The sequence below is a fragment of the Arvicola amphibius genome, chromosome 5, assembly GCF_903992535.2.
Source record: "Arvicola amphibius chromosome 5, mArvAmp1.2, whole genome shotgun sequence".
Classification (NCBI taxonomy): Eukaryota; Metazoa; Chordata; class Mammalia; order Rodentia; family Cricetidae; genus Arvicola; species Arvicola amphibius.
Window position 1 is genome coordinate 89,842,664 of NC_052051.1, and position 6,835 is coordinate 89,849,498.

A 6,835-nucleotide genomic window follows, 5' to 3' on the forward strand; every position below is an offset into this window, starting at 1 on the left:
AATCATAGGAAAAAAGCTTTTCCAACCTAAAGAAAGATATGCCTATGAAGATACAAGAAGCTTACAGAACACCAAGTAAACTGGATCTTAAAAAAAATATCCCTCACCACGGAATAATCAAAACACTAAACATACAGAGTAAAGATAGAATATTAAGAGCTGCAATGTAAAAAGACCATATAACCCATAAAGGTAGAACTATCAGAATTACACCTGATTTCTCATTGGAGACAATGAAAGCCAGAAGGTCATGGTTAAGTGTTATGCAGACATTGAGAGACCATGGATGCCAAACCAGACTACTATACCCAGAAAAACTGTCAGTCACCATAGAAGGACAAAACAAGATATTCCATGACAAAACCAGATTTTACTAATACCTAGCCACAAACCCAGCCCTACACAAAATACTAGAAGAAAAAGTCCAACCCAAGGAACATACTTAAACATAATAGAGGCAATATACAGCAAGCCAACAGCCAGCATCAAACTAAATGGAGAGAAACTCCCAGCAATTCCACTGAAATCAGAAACAAGACAAGGTTTTCTACTCCCTCCATATCTATTCAATATAGTTTTTGAGGTCCTAGCTAGAGCAATAAGACACCAAAAGGATATCAAGGGGATACAAATTGAAATAAAAAGAAGTCAAACTCCTTGTTCCCATATCCACCCTTCCTATATCCCAACCATCCTATTCCCCCAAGCTCTTCTGATCCTCCACTTCACACTTTTCTCTCCCCATCCTCCCTCCCCCCATCCCACCCCACCCCTATGTTCCCATTTTTTGTCCGGCAATCTTGTCTACTTCCAGTATCCAGGAGGATAACTATATGTTTTTCTTTGGGTTCACCTTCTTATATAGCTTCTCTAGGATTTTTTATGAATTATAGGCTCGATGTCCTTTATTTATGGCTAGAACCCAATTATGAGTGAGTACATCATGCATGGACGGGCTCACTGTGAGCCTTGTCAGTTTGGTTGCTCACCTTCCTGGACTTAGGGGGAGCTGGGAGGACCTTGGACTTAACATAGTAAAGGGAACCTTGATGGCTCTTTGTCTTGGAGAGGGGTGGAGTGGGGGTATGGGTAGAAGGGAGGGGAAGGAAGGGGGAGGAGGAGGGAAGGAGATGGAAATCTTTAATAAAAAAATGTAAAGAAAAAGAAGTCAAACTGCTTCTGATCATATGATAGTTTACTTAAGTGATCCCAAAAATTCTATCAAGGAACTTCTATAACTCATAAACTCTTTCCATAATGTAGCAGGATACAATCTTAACTCAAAAATAAAAAAGCAGTAGCCCTCCGGTATACAGATGATAAAAGGGCTTTTAAAGAAATAAGAGAAACAACATCCTTCACAATAGCCACAAATAGCATAAAATATCTCAGAGTAACTCTAACCAAACAAATGCAAGACTTGTATGACAAGAACTTTAAATATCTGAAGAAAGAAATTGAAGAAGACACAAGAAAGTGGAAAAATCTCCCATGCGCTTGGGTAGGCAGAATTAACATAATAAAAATGGAAATCTACAGATTCAATGCAATGCCCATCAAAATCCCAGCAAAATTCTTCACAGACCTTGAAAGAACAGTACTCAACTTCATATGGAAAAGCAAAAAACACAGGATAGCCAAAACTATCCTGTCCAATAAAAGACTTCTGGATGCATTACAGTCCCAGACTTCAAACTATACTACAGAGCTACAGTACTGAAAACAGCCTGGTATTGGCATAAGAACATACAGGGGACCAATGGAAACAACTAGAAAACCTGGATCTTAATCCATACTCCTTCAAACACCTGATTTTTGACAAAGAAGCAAAGAATATCAAATGTAAAATAGAAAGCATATTTAACAAATCTTGTCATCATAACTGGTTATCTACATGCAGAAGGATGAAAATAGACCCATATCTATCACCATGCACAAAACTCAAGTGCAAATGGATCAAAGACCTCAACATAAGGTCAGCTACACTGAACCTTATAGAAGAGAAAATGGGAAGTACACTTGTACACATTGGCATAGGAGACAAGATCCTAAATATAATCCAAGGAGCACAGACACTGAAAGATACAATTAATAAATGGGATCTCCTGAAACTGAAAACCTTCTCTACAGCAAAGGACACGGTCAACAAGACAAAATAACAGCCTACAGAATAGAAAAAGATCTTCAATAACCCCACATCAGACAGAAGTCGGATCTTCAAAATATACAAAGAACTCTGGAAGTTGTTCATGAAAGAACACATAATCCAATTTAAAAAATGGAGTACAGACCTGAACAGAAAACTCTCAACAGAGGAATCTAAAGTGGCTGAGAGACACTTAAGGAAATGTTCAATTTCCTTAGTCATCAGAGAAATGCAAATCAAAACAACTCTGAGATTCCATCTTACACCTGTAAGAATGGCCAAGAACAAAAACACTGATGACAGTTTATGCTGGAGGGGTTGTGTACAAAAAGGAAACACTTCTGCATTACTGTGGGAATATAAGCTGGTACAGTCCCTTTGGATGTCAGTGTAGCAATTTCTTAGAAAATTGGGAAACAACCTTACTCAAGGCCCAGTAATACTACTTTTGGGTATATATCCAAAAGATGCTCAATCATGCCACAAGAACATGTGCTCAACTATGTTCATAGCAGCATTGTTTCTCATAGCCAGAACCTGGAAACAACCTGAATGCCCCTCAAATGAAGAATGGATAAGGAAAATGTGGTACATTTACACAATGGAGTACTACACAGTAGAAAAAAATAACAACATGTTTAATTTTGCAGGAAAATGGATGGAGCTAGAAAACATTATTTTGAGTGAGGTAATCCAGACACAGAAAGACAATTATCACATGTCCTCACTCATAGATGGTTTTTAAACATAAAGCAAGGAAAACCAGCCTACAAACCACAATCCCAGAGAACTTAGACAACAATGAAGACACAGAGAGACTTACATAGATCTAATCAACATGGGAAGTAGAAAATAGAAAAATACAAGATCTCCTGAGTAAATTGGGAGCATGGGGACCTCGGGGGAGGCCTGAAGGGGGAGAGGAGAGGCAGGGAGGGGAGAGAGAAAAATTTAGAGCTCAATAAAAATCAATAAAATACTATCCAAATCTGCAGTGGAATTTTAATGTGAAAATATAGCATTTGTCATCCTAAGTGCCTTAGATATAGATTTTTTTATGTTCATTTATTGTGTATAATATTTTAGTTTAAAAAGGTCAGTGCAATCATGTTTTCAAATTGCCTACTATGGATAACAATGATACCTCTTTCAGGAGCACGAGAGATGAATGTGGCACTGTACCAAGGCACTGCTGACTGTGTCTGGTATATACTAACCAATAATAAATAAATTAAATCATAAATTTATTCAGTTTTTGTTAATGTTTGACTATAGTCTTTATTCTGATCTGACCCAATTTCATGCATAAATAATTAAATAAATACCATCAGATTATATCTGCAAGCAAATTTTCATTTAGATTTCATAATCTGTTAAGTTTTCTGTAAGAGATCCTTTAACCTATCCATCAAAAAGAGTTAAAATTCTGAGGATATCTGGCTATGGAATAGTGTCAAGTTCAGCAGTCCCTACTATGGAAAGACAACAAAGGTGCATATGACTGGAAACTGACATCTCTTCTGTTTATACCGTTGAAGATAATCTATTAACATTTATACATACTGAGAAGAACTACTTTTCTGAGGAGTACAAGAGATGGAGATGCTTGAATTAGGATAAGCAAAAATTGGCAAAGATGTAATTTTAGACCTCTTTACTTTAACCTCAAGCCTATTAAAAATGTCTAGTATCCCAAAGAGGCCTATGAACTCTTCTAGAAGGATGTCATAAATTTTTAAATTGAAATATGTATCTATACCTAGGAACTTCACCTCTCTTGTAGGACTGGCAAGCTTACTTCTGTTTGGAGATTAAAACAAGACCTACATAAAAATAACGAATGCATACAGTTACGTTTATGCCAACACATTAATTGTAAGAAGGAGCTTCTGTGTGTTGAGAACTGCCAAATCTCTACACACAACACAAAAGAAAGGGGTGTTTTGTACCTGACTGAACTATACCTTTATTTTAAGAAAAAAAATTAAACCAGACCATGTTTTGACATTATTGTGAACAAAAATGAATGTATATTTCTCAAAATAGAATGATAAGAATTTAGGATCAAGGCAAGTTTTTGTCTGTCAAATCCCTTCTTACTGCAAAAGTATAGATTAAACTTCAAAGTCTAAGATGCAGGGAAGATTCGTCAGGAGTTCAGCTTAATTCCTTCTCTTGCAGAGGAACTGAATCCTTTCCCAGTACTCACTTTGAGAGAGTTCCTGTACTTATAACCTCTGTGGGTACCAGTACTCATATGCACACACACACACACATACACACACACACACACAAACACAGACACATACTTACAGATGTGCAAAACAGACATACATGCACACATACTACACTCATAAACCACATATACACTAATATACAATACATAACACACATATGCACATATACAAAGACACACAGACATATCACACACATTCAGGTAAACATACCACATACACACACATAGTTACACATACACCAAATGCACACAATATACGTACGCTCACTCTACACCTACATTCGCGTAAACACACCACATGTATACACACTCAGAAATACAAATATACTAAACATACACACACAATAAACATACATGCACACATGCAAAGAAATCCATACACATACTCCCATATACACATATGCTCATATACACACAGACATTCAATGACACATATCATGCACAAACACACACATACATACAAACACATCACATATATACATACTTATGCATACACATACATAGAGTTAAAACCTCTTAACAACTAAGAAATGATGAGAGGGAGAAAGAGCCATTCCCTAGAAACCATTCATTAATTGAATATCTAAGAACAAATGGTCAGCCCTAAAAATATACATACCAATTGCATTATAACATCTGAATAATTTGTTTTTATGTGTTATATTTATGAAGCGGTACAGGGAGGTGTATATGAGAGTGTTTTGAAGGAGCAAGGGAAGGGATAAAGATGTAATTATATTATAACCTCAAACAATAAAGGCAATAATGTTTAAAATATAAAAGTTAGTATGTGACCAAGAAAAATTAAATTTAGTTACATTCATTGTATCGGTACCTATTTTTGATAAATACATTGATGTTGTCTTTGATATGCTCAACTCTATTTATTCTATATTATTCCTCCTTTATTGTCCTGTTGTGAGAACCACACAGAGTTAATATACACAGGGTATGTAGAAACTGATGCCAAGGTGGCCATTGTGGGATGAGTTCTGTATACAGCTGGTATCTATGTTACAATATGCAGCTATTGCATCAAATTTTTAAAGAAAACTTCTGTAAGTCAAATCATAATTGGTAAAGAAAGACAAGTGGTATTGATGAGAGATATAATTGTAAAATTTTACATAAAGACCTATACGAAAACTTTATTCATTTTCAAAGAGGGAACTAAAGCTAAGGGGCCTTTGCTGACATGTTAATGGATAAGCTGACTAAACACCTGACCTAATATTTAAATTGTTGTTGTTTGAATATTTCTCTTTGGTAGTAAGCAAAAGTATCATCATTTTAAAATTCAAATTTAAAAATATAGTCATTTTATATTTATTTTCATTTTTCTTAAGTGTTCTGTTTCTCTGCTATTCTCAATTACTCACCTCCATGGCAAAAAAAAAAAAAAATTAAACATTTCAAATGGCAATTTTCTCTTGAATTCTGTAACATCTCTTAATGAAAAAAAGATTAAGAAACAGTGGTTAACTCTTTCAGATATAACATCTAATATCAAGATCAGCACTGGAGAATAACTACTTGGTTAGTTCAGTAATGCAATTCATTTACATTGAGAATGTGAAATTGAAAACAATTACAATATCTGTTTTATTCTCAAGGACTACATGCTTACCACTCCATGATTTTCACACTGAATCTTTTTCGTGCTTTCCTTTCATGATCCAACATATCCCTATGATTTCTGTACCAAGGACTACTAAAACGCTGGACAGTTACTGGTACTTGTTTCATTAGTTGTCATCTCTATGTTCACTAGATGATCTTGAGAAAACTTACAGCTTTACAACTAAAAACAATGCCCTCTGCTGTCTGTATGACACTGAATTAGGTATTGGTTAGATTCAATCTAAGTCATGTGAAGACTAAGTCACTTATTTTTAATAATTTCAAAGGGCAAAAGCCTTCAATTTGTACTGTAAAATATATCAGATGTACATAAACACATATATGTATATTTCATGATAGAGAGGCTTAACTATAATTTGATTTTGGTTGTATTTCACATAAATCCATTTTACAATATTCATAAGATCAAATACTAATTATTTGATCTTAGTTATTTAGCACTGTAAGTATGAACCCAAATTCAATAGACAGAAATATTTTTTCCACAAATGAAACATATTTTATTATACATACAAATATATATATATACATACATATATACACATACAAACATATATATGTTTTATATGTATATAAATATATATGTATAAAATCATTGGTGAAAAAAGAATTCAGGAATTTGAAAGAAAGAAAGTAACAGTTCGGTGGTGTTTTTGGAGAAAGAAAAGGGAAGAGTGAAATAATGTAATTTTATTATAATTTCAAAAAATGAAATACATAATTTTTAAAATTCTTGTATATAGATGTTTTAAAGCTAGTTTTAAAATTACACTTTTAAATCTGCAAACTGTATTTCACAGCAGATTTGTTCT